The following is a 17,680-nucleotide window of genomic DNA, read 5'->3' as shown; positions in this document are numbered from 1 at the left end:
CCGCGCCTGCACCCCGCTTCTCACGCGGACGACCCTGTCTCCTTGCCTTACCTGAGGAGCTGCGCTCGTCCCCGACGCAAGCACGCTCGCAACCGCCATGGATTCCGCGCCCGAGCAGAGGAGGTTGCGTCCTCGAGCTCCTTCTGATTCCCGCGCCTCCGGCAACCAGTGACCGCCGGCGTGTGCCCCGTCCAACCAAGGAGCCCCGCCAGGATCTCCGAGCCGCTGCAACGCCCTCGTCTTGTCTCCCTCTCCTACCTCTTGCCGGCCTACCTCCCAAGCTCACCCTCCGCCACCTCGTCTCAGATCCGTGCGCCGCCACACACCAAGGCTCCACGCCAAGACGGTGTTGCTCCGCCTCCACTGCCGGCTCCTATAACCCCGACCTCCTCGTCGGGTCCGGCAGGCCCTCGTCCCTACGCCAAGTTCTCTGCAGCAGCAGTCCATCCCCTACCTCACCGTCGCTGTCTCGTGCAGCTCCGCAATCCTCCTAATTCGCCGGACTAGTCCTCTCGTCGCCGTCCTCACAGCGCTGCGCCTCAAGATCGTCATCGCCTTGCTTCGCCTCCTAGCACGGAACAGCAGCTGTCCACCTCACCCCTCGTTGGGCTTCGACCCCTGCTCCACGCCAAGACCGCTGGCTTCATGTCACCTGTGGACGCCAAGTTCTTTTCCGGAGAGCTCTCCAAGACCAGGATACGCCCAAAACCCATTCGTGGATTTCGCATCAAGTTTGAGCACCGTCTGAATGAGGGCTTTTTGCCTTGCTCATTCTGGGACGTGTCAAGTTCTTCTTCGAAAGTACGTCTACATGATGACCTGACAAGTACCGTGGCATCGAAAGACCTTTGATGCATCAGAACCTCTTCAATTCCATGACGTGAACGACTACCGTCGCAAGAGCAAGACTGCCAAATACCCCCCTCGGGATCAGCAAGTTCATACTACCGCCGCCTCCGGAAACCTCGGATCCAGTCAAGTACCTCTTTAAAAATGAACATGTACCACTACCGTCGAAGACCGATAGTACCACTACTTCGACTACCATCGCGGAACGACTACTTCCTCTACTTCCCTCGTCGAACCCAAACCACCCAGAACGCATGCTTTCGAAGGTATAACCGCCGAGAACGACCGCCCGTGGACGAATGCATATGTTGTATGAAATGATCGCGTTTGCACCATGCCCGACGTGTTTTTTGCATGTTCCCTGTTGCCATGTCGTCGTCTCATGGGAACCCGGTTACCGGGATCACCCCCACCATCTTGCATGACACGCTCACGTCACTTTTCCTTTTGCACCGGTATCTCCATAAGCTACCGGAACCGGAATGTTGCCGTGGCACCATTTCCGTTGTCATTGTCGTGGCACCCCTTTCGTTTCCGCCACGATGATAAATGCTTCATATCATGCTCTTGTCAACTTTTCCAAATTGCATAAAACTTGCACATGTCTCTCGCATCATGTTAATAACATTTAAATGATTAAAATTGTTGTTTGCATTAAATTGCTAAATTGCACATGAGGATTTACCGGAATTGTTGTTTGATGTTTTTGGCCTCATTTAAAATGCCTAACTGTGTATTTTACTCATGTTTCACCTCTTGCCATGTTTAACAACATTTAATATTGTTGGGTACATAAACGAGAGAGAACTAAATAATTGATGTGGTGTTCCGTTGCATATTGAGCTCCACTTAACTTGTAGTTTTGTTTGTGCCCTTTGCCATGCAATGCATATTTAAACCGGACATGCAGAATACTTGGTTGTGCATCATGCCATGTTTATGTGATGGTTGTTTACTTTGTTGTTTGCTTCTTTCCGGTGTTGCTTCTTCGGGTTAGTTCCGATAATGTCACGTTTGTGAGGATCCGTTCGACTACGTCAGTTTGTCTTCTTCATGGACTCGTTCTTCTTCTTGCGGGATTTCAGGCAAGATGACCATACCCTCGGAATCACTTCTATCTTTGCTTGCTAGTTGTTCGCTCTATTGCTATGTCGTGATACCTACCACTTGCTATATCATGCCTCCCATATTGCCATGTCAAGCCTCTAACCCTCCTTTCCTAGCAAACCGTTGTTTGGCTATGTTACCGCTTTGCTCAGCCCCTCTTATAGCGTTGCTAGTTGCAGGTGAAGATGAAGTTTGTTCCATGTTGGAACATGGATATGTTGGGATATCACAATATCTCTTATTTTAATTAATGCATATATATACTTGGTAAAGGGTGGAAGGCTCGGCCTTATGCCTGGTGTTTTGTTCCACTCTTGCCGCCCTAGTTTCTGTCATACCGGTGTTATGTTCCTTGATTTTGCGTTCCTTACGCGGTTGGGTGTTATGGGAACCCCTTGACAGTTCGCTTTGAATAAAACTCCTCCAGCAAGGCCCAACCTTGGTTTTAAATTTGCCTCACCTAGTCTTTTTCCCTTGGGTTTCCGGAGCCCGAGGGTCATCTTTATTTTAACCCCCCTCGGGCCAGTGCTTCTCTAAGTCTTGGTCCAACCTGAGCGATGTCCGGCGCCCCCTGGGCAACCAGGGTCTATGCCAACCCGACGTCTGGCTCATCCGGTGTGCCCTGAGAACGAGATATGTGCAGCTCCTATCGGGATTTGTCGGCACATCCGGGCGGCTTTGCTGGTCTTGTTTTACCATTGTCGAAATGTCTTGTAACCGGGATTCCGAGTCTGATCGGGTCTTCTTGGGAGAAGGAATATCCTTCGTTGACCATGAGAGCTTGTGATGGGCTAAGTTGGGACCCCTGCAGGGTTTTGAACTTTCGAAAGCCATGCCCGCAGTTATGGGAAGATGGGAATTTGTTAATATCCGGTTGTAGAACACTTGACACTAACTTAATTAAAATGCATCAACCACGTGTGTAGCCGTGATGGTCTCTTTCCGGTGGAGTCCGGGAAGTGAACACGGCTTCGGAGTTATGTTTGAACGTAGGTAGTTTCAGGATCACTTCTTGATCACTTCTAGTTTCACGACCGTTGCATTGCTTCTCTTCTCGCTCTTATTTGTGCATGTTAGCCACCATATATGCTAGTGCTTGCTGCAGCTCCACCTCACTACCCTTTTCCCTACCCATAAGCTTAAATAGTCTTGACCTCGCGGGTGTGAGATTGCTGAGTCCTTGTGGCTCAGAGATACTTCCAAACAGTTGCAGGTGCCGATGATACCGGTGCATATGACGCAACTGAGCTCAAGTGGGAGCTCGATGAAGATCGTGTTCGTTGTGTTGTTTCGTTTCTAGTTGATCAATAGTGGATCCCAGTTGGGGCGATCGGGGATCTAGCATTTGGGGTTGTCTTCTTTTATTTTAGTTCCGTAGTCGTACCTTGATTGTACTCTGGATGATGTTTGCTATTTTTATGTATTGTGTGAAGTGGCGATTGTAAGCCAACTCTTTATCCCTTTCTTATTCAGTACATGGGATGTGTAAAGATTACCCCTCTTGCGACATGCCTACCATGCGGTTATGCCTCTAAGTGGTGCCCCGGCACGTGGGAGATATAGTCGCATCGTGGGTGTTACAAAATACTTACGCTACTTTGTTGCATCACCCTTTCCTCTTCAAGGGAAAACCAACGCAGTGCTCAAGAGGTAGCAAACACCCGGAAGTACTTGAGGTTGGGCTTGTTGCTAGTAAGTATCTCATATGGAGTCTTGTTCAAGCCTTTGCAAAGATAGAGCCGATTGGATGCATGACAAGCGGTGTTGATGGCTTCGGCCCAAAAGTTGTACGGAGACTTGAACTCCGCCACCATGGTCCTTGCCGCATCCATCAACGTCAGGTTCTTCCTCTCCGCAACACCATTTTGTTGAGGGGTGTAAGGTGCGGGATATTGATGCTTGCTCCCCTCATCACTAAGAAACTCATCCAAGGTGTAGTTCTTGAACTTGGTGCCGTTGTCACTTCTTATTGTCAAGATCTTTACATTGTGTTGACATTGAGCTTCATTTGCAAAGTCGATGACGGTTTGTTGGGTCTCACTCTTCCTCTTGAAGAAATATACCCAAGTGTATCTTGAATAATCATCCACAATCACCAAGCAATACTTTCTACCCCCAAGACTACCAAAGGATGGAGGCCCGAAGAGATCCAAGTGAAGGAGCTCCAAGGGCCTCTTCGAGTAGATGATAGTAGTGGGAGGGTGAGCCTTATCATGTAGCTTTCCTTTGATACAAGCACTGAAGGCGCGATCTTTGGCAAAAATAACATTTGTTAGTCCATGGACATGGCCCCCCTTGATAAGACTTTGAAAAGATCTCATATTGACGTGGGCCAAACGGCAATGCCAAAGCCATGCCACGTCAACTTTAGCCATTAGGCATGTCGCGGTCTTAGTGGGTCGCTCTGAAAAGTTAATCACATAAAGACCGTTCTCGACATGCCTAACAAAGGCTACTTTAAGAGTATTGCTCCACAATAGGGCTACGGTATCAATATCAAAGAAAGTGGCAAAGCACGTGATTGCAAGTTGACGAACGGAAGCTAAATTGTATGCAAGGGACTCAACAAGCATAACTTTCTCGATCGAGAGATCATGAGAAATGACAACCTTGCCAAGACCCAATACCTTGGAACATGAGGCATTACCCCACTCGACATTGGTGGGAATAGATGAAATCTTGTACATGTCCACCACCAAGTCCTTGCTTCCGGTCATATGATTTGTGGCTCCACTATCGAGCAACCATGATCCCCACCGGAAGAAAACACCTACAAGAGATCAATGCTTGGTGTTAGGTACCCATTTTGTAATGGTTCCTTTGATGTTAGTAACAAGGATCTTAGGAACCCAAATAAACCATTCAATGTAATCATAAGAAGAACCAACAAATTTGGCATAAACATGCCCATCACTAGCGCGGCATAACACATAATAAGGGTTAAAGTCGCCGGCTTTGTTGGAAGGAGTGGCATTGCCCTTCTTGACTCCACCACCCTTCACATTCTTCTTCTTCTCCTTAGGATCACCCCCTCCCTCCTTCACAAAAGTTTGCTTGAGAGGAGGAGGTCGTTTGGCCTTGTCATTCTTGTTCTTATTCTTGGACTTGGGTGCAAACCCAATTCCCTCCTTGCCCACAACTTCCTTTTGATTGCTAAAAAGGTCGTTGAGGTTCTTCTCACCTTGTATGCAAGACACAAGGCCTTTCTAAAGTTTCTCCTTTAACTTGGCATTCTCCTCCACAAGATGCACATGCTCACAACACGGGTTAGTAGCATTTGCATTATCAATTAAAACCATATGAGGAAAAGTGGCTTTCTCCTTGGTTAGATTCACTTGGAGTTGATCATGAGACTCTTTGAGGCTAGCATGATCACCCTTCAAGGCCTTGTGAGCCTTGTCAAGTATATCAAACTCCTCCTTGAGTCTACCATGGTCAACCCCAAGGTTAGCCTTCTCGGAATTGAGAACGCGAGATACAACAAGAGCATGATCAAGATCATTCTTTAATTTAGCATGGTCATCGTTGTGTGGCTCCTCAAGAGCCAAATGATGACCACGCTCTTCCTCAAGCGCATTAGAGAGATCCGATATCTTATCAGCATAGTCACGACTATGCCCTTCCATCTTAGATATGGTTTCTTCGTGAGCCTAAATTATGTCATTGGCTTCACCAAGTTGTTCCAAGAGAGCAACAAAGTGTTTCTTGGATTTACCCTTGAGCTTACTCATAAAATACTCAAACTCATTTTCCTCCTCCTTCGTCCCCTCACTTTCATCAATGCAATCCGTCAAGGAAGGATTAGTAATGATGGTAGTTTTTATGTTGGGGTTACCTTGTTGGTGGCTTTAGCCATGAGGCACTTGGCGGTGATGTTCTCGTTGGGTGAATCGAAGAGGGACACCCGTGGTGTTGTTGCAATGGCAACCGAGGCCATGGCAACCGTCTCACCGTCTTCATCATCATCATCATCATCCTCATTGTACTCTTCTTGTGCCAGCAACCCCTTGGGAGGAGTCTTCTTGGTGAAGTTGTTCTTGTTGGGGAAGGACTTGGCCTTGTCTTTTCAAAAAAGCTTGCCACCATTGTATTCCCTCTTCTCATATGGACACTCCACAACAAAGTGGCTCACATTGCCACAATTATAGCAGGTCCTCACACGTTGCTTGCCCTTGGTGCTATTTGAGTTATTCTTGTTGAAGTTGGGCCTTGAGTTCTTCTTACTCCAAAATTGTCGTGAAGCAAGGGCCATGTGCTCATGATAAGCCTATTTTGTATCTTCGGGGCAACACTCATCTTCTTCCTCTTCACTCTCTTCTTCCACACTAGCCTTGGCCTTAAAAGCAAGGTTGGGCTTCTTTGCTCGTTGAGAACGCAACACCGCATTGTCGGCGGTCTTGTCCAAGATCCTCATTGCAACAAACTCATCCAACACTTCACTTGAGGACAAGGCGTGAAAGTTTGGCTGTAACACCCTCGATGCGGCTATATCTCCTATGTGTCGAAGCATGACTTAGAGGCATAACCGCATTGAAAGCAATGTCACAAGTAAGGTAATCTTCACAACAACCCATGTAAATAGATAAAAGGGGGTAAAGGTACATAGTTGGCTTACACTCGCCACGTCACACAAATACATGAATAACATTACAATCATCCAATACACTCATGATCCGACTACGGTACCAAAATAAAAGATCAACCCCAACATGCGACACCGTCCCTGATCGCCCCAACTGGGCACCACTACTGATCATCAGGGAAAGACACATAGTAACGGCGAGAGTCTTCGTCGAACTCCCACTTGAGCTCAAGCTCATCGTCTGGAGCGGTATCATCGGTCCCTGCATCTGGTTTGGAAGTAATCTGTGAGTCATGGGGACTCAGCAATCTCGCACCCTCGCGATCAAGACTATTTAAGCTTATAGGTAAGGCAAGGTAATATGTGGAGCTGCAGCAAGCGACTAGCATATACGGTGGCTAGCCTGTTCGCAAAAGAGAGCGAGAAGAGAAGGCAAAGCACGAACGAAGAACTATGATCAAGAAGTGATCCTAGAACAACCTACGTCAAACATTACTCCAACACCGTGTTCACTTCCCGGACTCCGCCGAGAAGAGACCATCACGGTTACACACGCAGTTGATTCATTTTAATTAAGTTAAGTTTCAAGTTATCTACAACCGGACATTAAAAAATTCCCATCTGCCCATAACCGCAGGCATGGCTTTCGAAAGTTCAAATCCCTGCAGGGGAGTCCCAACTTAGCCCATCACAAGCTCTCACGGTCAACGAAGGATATTCCTTCTCCCGAGACATTCCGATCAGACTCGGCATCCCGGTTTTACAAGACATCCTCGACAATGGTAAACAAGTCCAGCAACACCGCCCGAATGTGCCGACAAATCCCGATAGGAGCTGCACATATCTCGTTCTCAGGGCACACACGGATAAGCAATCCGTACAACTAAAACCAGCCCTCGAGTTTCCCCGAGGTGGCGCTGCAAGGGGTTCTAGTTTGGACCAACACTCAGAGGAGCACTGGCCCGGGGGGGTTTAAATAAAGATGACCATTGGGCTTCGGAAACCCAAGGGAAAAAGAGGCTAGGTGGCAAATGTTAAACCAAGGTTGGGAATTGCTGGAGGAGTTTTATTCAAGGCGAACTATCAAGGGGTTCCCATTATCACCCAACCGCGTAAGGAACGCAAAATCCGGGAACATAACACCGATATGACGGAAACTAGGGCGGAAAGAGTGCAACAAAACACTAGGCAAAAGGCCGAGCCTTCCACCCTTACCAAGTATATAGGTGCATTAAGATAACAAGATAATATGGTGATATCCCAACAATAAACAATGTTCCAACAAGGAACGATCTCCAATCTACACCTGCAACTAGCAACGCTATAAGAGGGGCTGAGCAAAGCGGTAACATAGCCAATCAACGGTTTTCTAGGACATGGTGGGTTAGAGGTTTGACATGGCAATTTGGGAGGCATGATAAGAAAGTGGTAGGTACCGTAGCATAGGCATAGCAAAAGAGCGAGCATCTAGCAAGCAAAGATAGAAGTGATTTCGAGGGTATGATCATCTTGCCTGCAAAGTTGTCAGAGTTGACTTGATCCTCGTAAGCAAACTCAAAGGGCTCCTCGTTAGTGAACTCGTCTCCCGGCTCTACCCAAACAAGACAAACAAGCAAAAGGAACACAATCAACCACGTGCAATGCTCGAACAACATGATGCAAACATGGTATGCTATGCGGGATGCGATATGTGATGCATATGCAAGATTTGACAAGGAATGATTGAACCTGGCCTCAACTTGGAATTACAAGATTTCCACTGGAAAGGTGAGGTGATTTCGGTTGAAATTGATATAAAGATCACCGGAATCGGATGCACGGTTTGGAAATGGCAAGCAAAACAAATATGGCACCGGCCTGCAATAAACAGCAAGTAGCCATCTAAATGCATCAAGATAAATATGCTACATCACTCAAACATGACAAAAAAATACATGGCAGGGATCCACTCATGATGCTTGACAAAAGATGAACACTGAGCTACGGCTAATTCATCCATTAACAGGTTCAAACAAGCATGGCAAAAATGCAAACGATAACATGTTTCAGACTTAGTGAAATTAACACAAGTCTGGAATTTAACATCAGGTAGCACACTCATGAAAACTATATGCTACAAGAACTTAACATGGCAAACCAAGGCATGACATGAAGCTACTCAAAGCACTTAACAGAAGTACCTTAGTGACCTTGAGCAAAAATGGATCAGAAAATACAATTGCAAGCATGTGAACATGGCAAAAACATAATCAGATTACAGACTTAGTGAAAAACTGGAGCATGCAAATCTGTTAATGAGTAGGCATGTTTACGAGCTCGATGCACTCACTACAGAGCATGGCATGACAAACTAAGCATACACCCATCAAGAATACATGGCATAAGACCTATACATGGCAAGAACAACAACATAGCATGTACGGATCAATAGCAACATCCTCGGCAAAATCGCTAATAAGTCAACAATCTGCCAGGATTCACGAAATAGCAAAAGTAGAGCTCGATTGACTCAAGCTAGGGTGCTCCATAATTGCAAACAAAGACATGGATGGATAGAGCACCACCATTTTAACAAATCATCCTTACTAATCATCCTTAAAAGAGGCACAGATCACTAGGAAATAACATGAACATATGGCATAATGACAAACATTAGGACAAGGACTTAGTGAAATTCTAAGTCCCCGAAATCAGCATTACCGAATACGCTACTTTGCAACGAATACGCTACTTTGCAAGCTTGTGCTAGTCGCCACAGATATCACAAAAATACATGGTAAGCACCTATGTAAATATGGCATCGCATATAACAAAACTCATGTAGAGCTCCATGCTCACATTAAACATGGCAAAAATGACAAATAGCTATTTGATGAAACAGATCTGACAATTTTATCATATAGCCCTCTTCCAATAGCATTTCGGGCATCAAGATGAGCTCAAATGAAAATGATGCATTGAGATGAAATGATGTACTCTCTGAGGCGAACATTTTGATATGCTACACACGCAAATCGAAGCTACGGATGCAGAGTTACGACATGATGAAGATTGCTAAAAAATTAGGGTTACGGGGATCAAAAGTCAACCGTCAGATCTGAGATCTACATTGGCCGAAACACTGTAGCAGGCGCGGTCACCGAGGTTCGCCGGAATCGAAGAGGTGGCCGGAGCTTGCTGCGGAGCTCGCCGGAGACGTCGGACCTGCCGGATCCGACGGAGTGGTGCGGCGAGGAGGGCAGAGGAGCAGGCGCGGGGCGACTCGGGGAGCTCCGGGCGGTGCGGCGCACGAGGGCTGTCGGCGGGGAGAGGCGGCTACGGACGGAGGAGCTCCGGCAGGCGGGCGGCGGCGGTGGTGCCGGGCGGCGACCGGCGGAGGAAGAAGCAGGCGCGGGCGCGCTGGGCAGCTCGGCCCGGGAGGCACGCGGGAGGGCCGGCGTTGGGCCTAGCGGGCCCGCGTCGGTGGGGAGGCGGCAAAGCGGTCCCCGAGACAGGTGGCGCTTCAGGAGTGGACGGCGGGGATAGCGGACATGTCCGGCAGACTGGATCTCGTCCGGCGGCGCGAGGAGGAGATTTTTTAGGGTTTCGTGGGAAAAGATCCGGGATTGGGAATGGGGGTCTATTTATAGACGTAGAGGGAGCTAGGAAGCTCCAAATGGAGTGCGGTTTTAGGCCACGCAATCGTGATCGAATGCTCTAGATGATGGAGAGGGTCTAGGTGGGTTTTGGGCCAAATTGGAAGGGTGTTGGGCTGCAACACAAACGAGGCCTTCTCGGTCCCTCGGTTAACCGTTGGAGTATAAAACGAAGTCCAAATGGCACGAAACTTGACAGGCGGTCTACCGGTAGTAAACCAAGGCTGCATGACAAGTCTTGTTCCAATCCGGAAATGTTTAACCCCCCCCCCACACGAAAAGAGGTAGAAAGGGGCACCGGAGGAGATAGGAGCGCCGAATGCAAAACGGACAACGGGGAAAATGCTCGGATGCATGAGACGAACATGTATGCGAATGCAATGCACATGATGACATGATATGAGATGCATGACAAATGCAACAGCACATGGAGACAAAAACCCGAACCCGAGGAAATAAAATAACTTAGCGCCGGAAACGGCAAGAGTTGGGATACATATAAGGTAAATTACATCCGGCTGTTACAACACTCCACCACTACGAAAGGATCTCGTCCCGAGATCTAGGACTGGAAAAACGTCGGGTACTCAGTACGGAGGTGATCCTCGCGTTCCCAGATGGCTTCACGGTCGGAATGGTGTGACCACTTGACTTTGAGGAATTTGATTGACTTATTGCGAGTCTTGCGTTCAGTCTCTTCAAGAATAGCCACGGGGTGCTCACGATAAGAGAGGTCTTCTTGGAGATCATTGTCTTCGAAGTTGACGGTGTGGTCAGGGGTCTTGAAGCACTTGTGGAGCTGAGAGACATGGAACACGTCGTGCACGTTTGCAAAGTTTAAAGGAAGCTCAAGTTGATAGGCGAGATCGCCTCTCTTGCCGACGATCTTGAAAGGACCCACGTATCTAGGGGCAAGCTTCCCTTTGATATCGAAGCGACGAGTACCTTTCGTTGGAGAGACGTGGAGGTAAACATGGTCTCCGATCTCGAAGGCCAAATCACGATGCTTACTATCATAGTAGCTCTTCTGGCGCGATTGCGCTGCTTTGAGGTTATCACGAATGACTTTGCACATTTCCTCTGCCTGTGTGATCAAGTCATTTCCAAGAAGTTGACGTTCACCGGTCTCCAACCAGTTAAGAGGAGTACGGCACTTCCTGCCATAGAGAATTTCAAATGGGGCCTTGCCCGAACTTGCTTGAAAACTGTTGTTGTAGGAGAACTCGGCATATGGAAGACAATCTTCCCACTTCATACCGAAGGAGATAACGCAAGCCCTAAGCATATCTTCGAGAATCTGATTGACACACTCGACTTGATCGCTAGTTTGAGGATGAAAAGCTATGCTGAAACGGATGTTGGTGCCCATGGCCTTCTGAAAAGAATCCCAAAACTTGGAGGTAAAGATGCTACCACGGTCTGAAGATATCAATTGTGGAATGCCGTGCAAAGAGACAATCCGAGAGGTATAAAGCTCCGCCAATTGAGCTGCAGTGATAGACTCTTTGATAGGCAGAAAGTGAGCCACTTTAGTGAGTTTGTCGACGACAACGAATATAGCATCATTGCCACGCTTGGACTTTGGAAACCCAGTCACGAAGTCCATCTCAATGTGGTCAAACTTCCATTCTGGAATGGCAAGAGGTTGGAGGAGACTAGTTGGTCGTTGGTGTTCTGCCTTCACTCTTCTGCAGACATCACATTCATTCACGAACTAAGCAATCTCGCGCTTCATTCGAGTCCACCAATAAGCCTGCTTGAGGTCCTGCTACATCTTCGTACTCCCAGGGTGGATGGAGAGGAGTGAATTGTGAGCCTCGTTCATAATGACTTTACGAAGGTCACCTTTAGGCACAACAATGCGATCCTCAAAGAAGAGAGTATCCTTGTCATCAAGGCGATAGCACTTGTACTTGGGTTGACTCTTGGCAATCCCAATCTTCACCTTCTTCACCATAGCATCAAGAAGTTGAGCCTCACGAATCTGATCTTCCAAAGTAGGAGAGACTTGAAGGTTGGTGAGGAAACCTTGAGGAACAACTTGCATATTGAGTTTGCGGAAAGCTTCACAAAGCTCGGGTTGGTAAGGCTTGAAAATCAAACTGTTGCAGTAAGCCTTCCTGCTCAATGCGTCAGCAATTACATTGGCCTTGCCTGGAGTATATTCGATACTCGGATTATACTCTTGAATCATTTCGACCCAACGAGTCTGCCTGAGGTTGAGATTAGGCTAAGTGAAGATGTACTTGAGACTCTTGTGGTCAGTGAAGATGTCCACTTTTCTTCCCAATAAGAGATGTATCCAAGTCAAAAGAGCATGCACAACTGCCGCCAACTCGAGGTCGTGAGTGGGGTAGTTCTTTTCGTTGGGCTTCAACTGGCGAGAAGTATACGCCACAACTTTCTTCCCTTGCATCAACACTGCACCAAGACCTTGAAGAGAGGCATCACAGAAGACCTCGAATGGTTTGGATTCATCAGGAGGAGTCAGAACTGGAGCAGTGACTAATTTCTCTTTCAGGGTGTTGAAAGTGATGTCACACTCAGGAGACCAAACGTACTTCACGTGCTTCTGGAGAAGGTTTCAAAGAGGCTTCACGATCTTTGAAAAGTTTTCAACGAACCTTCGACAGTAGCTTGCGAGACCAAGGAAGCTGCGGAGTTGCTTCATGTTCTGAGGTGGTTCCCAATTCACAATTGCAGACACCTTCTCAGGATTCACCGCTATGCCCTTGGCAGAGATGATATGCCCAAGATAGAGAACCTCATCAAGCCAAAACTCGCACTTTGAGAACTTGGCGTAGAACTGATGTTCTCTGAGCTTATACAGCACCAAACGCAAGTGCTTGGCATGATCTTCCTTGTTCTTTGAAAAGACCAGAATGTCATCGAGGTAGACCAAGACGAAGTCATTTGTGTAGGCATTGAAGATGAAGTTCATCTTGCGAGAGAAAGTCGAAGGAGCGTTGACGAGGCCAAAAGACATGACAGTGTATTCATATGAACTATAGCTTGTTCTGAATGCTGTCTTGGGAATATCTTGCTCACGGATTCGAATCTGGTGATAGCCCATACGGAGATCAAGCTTGGAGAATACTTGAGCACCTTTGAGTTGTTCAAACAGTTCGTTGATGTTGGGAAGTGGGTACTTGTTCTTTATAGTCTTCTTGTTCAATGGACGGTAGTCAACACAAAGTCGGTCCGGTCCATCCTTCTTCTTCACAAAAAGAACTCCACAACCCCACGGAGAAGAACTAGGTCAGATGAGACCCATTCGCTCTTGAATATCGAGTTGTTTCTTCAGCTCCTTCAACTCTTCAGGTCCAAGCTTGTAAGGACGTTTGCAAACAGGTTCCGTGCAAGGCTCAAGATCGATGACGAATTCAACTGGCCGGTGCGGAGGCATTCCTGGAAGCTCTTCTGGAAAGACGTCTTGATATTCGCAAATGACTGGAATTTGAGAGATGGCATCCAGTTCACCCTTCTCATTGAGAGAAAACAGACGGATGGTATTACCCCGAGCGGCAAAGACAATTACATCCTCAGACGAATGAGTCAATTGAATCTGCCTGGTAGCACAATCAAGCTGAGCCTTGTGCTTAGAAAGCCAGTCCATTCCAAGAATAAGATCAATATCCGAGTCACCAAGAACATTTGGAGAGGACAAGAACTTATAGTCACCCAATGTGATTGAAACATCCGGAACGCATACTCGAGATGTCATTCGACGGGCCGGAGAGACAATAGCCAACGGTTTCGGCAACACTTGAGTAACAAAATCATGCTTAGATGCAAAAGGTCTCGAGATGAAACAATGCGATGCACCAGTGTCAAAAAGAACTCTTGCAGCAATATAGTTAACAGGAAGGTTCCCCATGATGACATCTGACAAGTCCTCTGCCTGAGCTGCATTCATCAAGTTGACCTTGGCGTACTTGGGGTTATGCTTGACCACAGCTGTACTTGCCGATCTCACAGGAGGAGGAGGAGGGAGACGCCTCTGATTGAAGCATTTGTTGGCATAGTGACCCTTCTGTTGGCACTTGTTGCACATGACCTCTGAAAGCGGACGGTGATACGGAGCACTCGATCTTGGAGCTTGAGACGAAGTCTTGTTCTGAAAGCCAGGGTTGGGGGGGGGGGAAGATCCACTGCCACCTTTGCTCTTCTGCTGATAAGGCTGACGGAACGGAGGAGGAGGAAGCCAATACTTCTACTGCTTAGCCACTTGAGTTGAGGAAGGAGTAGCATCTCTGACTCGTTTCTTGGAAGCATCGCACTTCAGTTGAGCAGTCTCTTGCTTCATTGCCATGTTGTAAAACTCATCGTACCTCTTGGGCTCAAAGAGAACGAGAGCTAGCTGGATTTCTTCTCTGAGACCACCCTTGAAATGGTATATCATGCTCTTCTCGTCAGGGACGTCCTGCTTAGCAAAATGGGCAAGCTTCTGAAACATCTTGTTGTACTCATAGACAGATATAGAGCCTTGCTTCAGGTTGCGGAATTCCTCACGCTTGCTTTCAACCATGCTCTGAGGAATATGATGAGCTTTGAAGTCTTGACGGAATTCATCCCAGGTAATCACACGGCCTTCTCTGGAATCTTTGTACTGCTGAAACCATTCTGCAGCTTGGTCTTTGAGTTGGAAGGAAGCGAACTTGATAAAGTCCTTAGGTCTGACATTACTACACTCAAAATGCTTGCATATGTCCACGAGCCAATCATCAGCGTCTGTTGCCTCAACACAATTGCTGAAGGTCTTTGGCTGGTTAGCAAGGAACTGGTTGAGGTAGCAAAGTGATTCTGATTGTTGCCTTGACCCTGGTTCGCTTGGTTGCGCTCTTGAAGAAGTTGCATGATCAGCTGCGTGTTTGCATTGGTAGCGGCCATCACAGCTTGCCATGCCTCCGGAGGTGGAGGTGGTGGTGGCGGATCAGGATTCAGAGTCGTGCGCGTTGGAGGAGCCATCCTGAAGAGGTTGACATCCATTAGCACATTGACAGACAAATATTGAAGCTGAATCAAACGGGTTGAAATTGCAACATCAAGTCTTCACATCCGAACAAAATGAACGAATGCATTCCAATAGAAATGGTCACATATCCATAAATTGAGAAGCCACTTAGAATTGAGGTAGAAGAAAAACAACAAGGTACGGACCAAGAACGAATACTCGGTAAGGATCACCCAATCCCAAACCAAATATCCGCGGAAGAAGAACTAGGGATACAAGAATTCCCACCTATGAAACTCCCGAACCTTTCCGGTTATGCAATCAAGTGTTGGGGATATAGGGGAAGCACAATATCTCACCCAAATCTAGCAAATCCTACATCCAGCTGTATCCATCCTTCAACACATAACCGAGAAAAACTTCGGAAATCGTCTACCTCAACCTTCGAAAGGAATCCGTTATACAAGTTATGGCAATACTCCCGAACTCCCGCCCCAGTACTGGGTGGCGTCGAGGTTATCTCACCAACAACTGCATAAAAGAGATTTTCGATGTCGGCGAAACTAAACTCAGGTATTCCAGAACTTCAACGATAAAATTGTGACGACTACACCTGGAAGCTCAACTCCCCGGACACTGCCACAACCCCTAAATGATAGGAGGCACCAAGAACAATGTTCTCGTCACAAATCGATCGGAACGATTCCAAGATACCCGCGTGATAATAAATTTTTTTTAGTGAAATTTGAGAAGAGAAGAGTCAAAACTCTACATCGGGATGCCTTACCAGAGCGATGAAGGGACTGGGGAGTAAAAAGAAGTCCTAACTCTCCGATATATATAATCCTAAATGACTCAAAACATTTTTCTAGACTCAACAACGCCAGCTATTCGATCAAGCAGGGGGGCTCCTAAGGTCGGGGAAGGCTCTGATTACCAACTTGTAACGCCCTCGATGCGGCTATATCTCCTACGTGTCGAAGCACGACTTAGAGGCATAACCGCATTGAAAGCAATGTCGCAAGTAAGGTAATCTTCACAACAACCCATGTAAATAGATAAAAGGGGGTAAAGGTACATAGTTGGCTTACACTCGCCACGTCACACAAATACATGAATAACATTACAATCATCCAATACACTCATGGTCCGACTATGGTACCAAAATAAAAGATCAACCCCAACAAGCGACACGGTCCCCGATCGCCCCAACTGGGCACCACTACTGATCATCAGGGAAAGACACATAGTAACGGTGAGAGTCTTCATCGAACTCCCACTTGAGCTCAAGCGCATCGTCTGGAGCGGTATCATCGGTCCCTGCATCTGGTTTGGAAGTAATCTGTGAGTCACGGGGACTCAGCAATCTCGCACCCTCGCGATCAAGACTATTTAAGCTTATAGGTAAGGCAAGGTAATATGTGGAGCCAAGGTTATCAGAATCGCGATTCTGTTATACGATTCTACGACTTTACGATCCAAGATTAGCCCTTTGATTCTACGATTTTAGTTCTTAGAATCTACATTTCTACGATCCTAATAGTGAAGATTCTACGATTTGCGATCCTACCATCGAAGCTCCGATCCGATTCAAAATCACGATTCTGACAACCTTGTGTGGAGCTGCAGCAAGCAACTAGCATATATGGTGGCTAACCAGTTCGCAAAAGAGAGCGAGAAGAGAAGGCAAAGCACGAACAAAGAACTATGATCAAGAAGTGATCCTAGAACAACCTACGTCAAACATTACTCCAACACCATGTTCACTTCCCGGACTCCGCCGAGAAGAGACCATCACGGTTACACACGCAGTTGATTCATTTTAATTAAGTTAAGTTTCAAGTTATCTACAACGGGACATTAACAAATTCCCATCTGCCCATAACTGCGGGCACGGCTTTCGAAAGTCCAAATCCCTGCAGGGGAGTCCCAACTTAGCCCATCACAAGCTCTCACGGTCAACGAAGGATATTCCTTCTAGCGGGAAGACCCTTCTGTTGTGGGCTCCCAAGACATTCCGATCAGACTCGGCATCCCGGTTTTACAAGACATCCTCGACAATGGTAAAACAAGTCCAGCAACACCGCCCGAATGTGCCGACAAATCCCGATAGGAGCTGCACATATCTCGTTCTCAGGGCACACTCGGATAAGCAATCCGTACAACTAAAACCAGCCCTCAAGTTTCCCTGAGGTGGCGCTGCAAGGGGCTCTAGTTTGGACCAACACTCAGAGGAGCACTGGCCTGGGGGGTTTAAATAAAGATGACCATTGGGCTCCAGAAACCCAAAGGAAAAAGAGGCTAGGTGGCAAATGGTAAAACCAAGGTTGGGCATTGCTGGAGGAGTTTTATTCAAGGCGAACTATCAAGGGGTTCCCATTATCACCCAACCGCGTAAGGAACGCAAAATCCGGGAACATAACACCGATATGACGGAAACTAGGGCGGCAAGAGTGGAACAAAACACTAGGCAAAAGGCTGAGCCTTCCACCCTTACCAAGTATATAGGTGCATTAAGATAACAAGATAATATTGTGATATACCAACAATAAA

Source organism: Triticum urartu, chromosome 7 (genome assembly GCF_003073215.2).
Source record: "Triticum urartu cultivar G1812 chromosome 7, Tu2.1, whole genome shotgun sequence".
Lineage (NCBI taxonomy): Eukaryota > Viridiplantae > Streptophyta > Magnoliopsida > Poales > Poaceae > Triticum > Triticum urartu.
This window is presented reverse-complemented; position numbering follows the sequence as displayed.